This window comes from Micropterus dolomieu, linkage group LG14, assembly GCF_021292245.1.
Source record: "Micropterus dolomieu isolate WLL.071019.BEF.003 ecotype Adirondacks linkage group LG14, ASM2129224v1, whole genome shotgun sequence".
NCBI classification, from domain to species: Eukaryota; Metazoa; Chordata; class Actinopteri; order Centrarchiformes; family Centrarchidae; genus Micropterus; species Micropterus dolomieu.
The window spans coordinates 7,194,248-7,195,461 of NC_060163.1; the positions used below are offsets into that span (position 1 = coordinate 7,194,248).

General features: G+C 41.8%; 1 long non-coding RNA gene across 2 annotated transcripts in view; it reads right to left on the reverse strand.

The window, feature by feature from the left end:
* LOC123983147 overlaps window positions 1–1,214 on the reverse strand; it is a 4,852-nt gene that overhangs the window by 1,474 nt on the left and 2,164 nt on the right. The gene's annotated exons all lie outside the window — the stretch shown is intronic.

Genomic DNA, 1,214 nt, shown 5'->3' on the forward strand with positions numbered 1-1,214 from the left:
CCCCCCCCCCCCCCCCCCGCAGGTAAAATTTACCCCTATAGAGAATACAGTAATTTTAGTCACTGTTCATTTTGCCTGTTTAGATAAACATTCTATGTTGCTATTGGCAACGCCTTTTCCACTAAAGGCATTACACTTGCTCAGCGCAGTGAGTGAAGGAGAGTGTGACGGTGGGGGCTGAGCGATGTGTCCTGTGTTGATTCTGCATTCTGACAGAGATCCACTTGTATGAAGTAAACATGCATAAAAGCCACTGCTTGTAGCTTTTGTGTTGCTACATGATCATCAAAACTAATGCTGCAGTAGATTTCACAGATGCGCAGCGCAAGCGATCAACTTGCACGGTCAAGACAATGAATAGAACAGAATAAAATTTTGTGCATTATGTAAATGCCTGAAATGTGGGGATGGTGTTTATAGGAAATGCACAGCCAAGGTGCTAAATGTTTCCCAAAGTGTGTTGGAGCAACATATAGCAGAAATAATCACAAAATTATTGCATTTGTATAGCAGGTAAATATTACCCAATATGGCGTTTATTGGTATACAACGAACCCTGGCGGTTCTAGTGTTAAGGCAAGATGAACTATCACGTTTTGCCAGTGTTTCTGATGGCCCCTCTCTCTCACTCACATTATTCTTGTCTGCTCATAATCAACCAGGGCCGGCCGTGGCAATGTTGGTGGCCTAGGCGAGATTTTAAATCGGCGCCCCCCCTTTGCCCAACCCTAAAAAGTGCACCTCAGGGGTTGGGGCCATCGCTCCCCTTTCCTCAAGAATTATTTTAAACGTTCAGCAGCCAAATTCACAATTTTAGCATGTATAGATGAAAAGTCAAGTCAGTAATCATGGTCAATAATGAGTAAGTGTGATAAGCATACTTGTCAACCTCAACATCATAGCCAAACCTATTCCCCTCCGGAAACTGTGAGTCAACCCAGAGACTGTTTACTTGCAGTATGTCTTAGATTCCTAGAAATACAAGAGCATTGGTTTAGTTTCAATAGTGGAGATGACTCAAATAAAGAGGAGGGTCTGGGGGTACTCCCTCAGAAAATTTAAAGCATTGGGGACTTCATTTCCTGCATTCTGGTGAAAATGTGTGCCTTTTCTGCCTCAATTTCTAGTGGAAAAGTAGGTGACTATTCAAAATATAAAAAATGAATAATGCAGTAAGGCTTTCAGACATTATATAGCTATTGTTTTTAAATAGC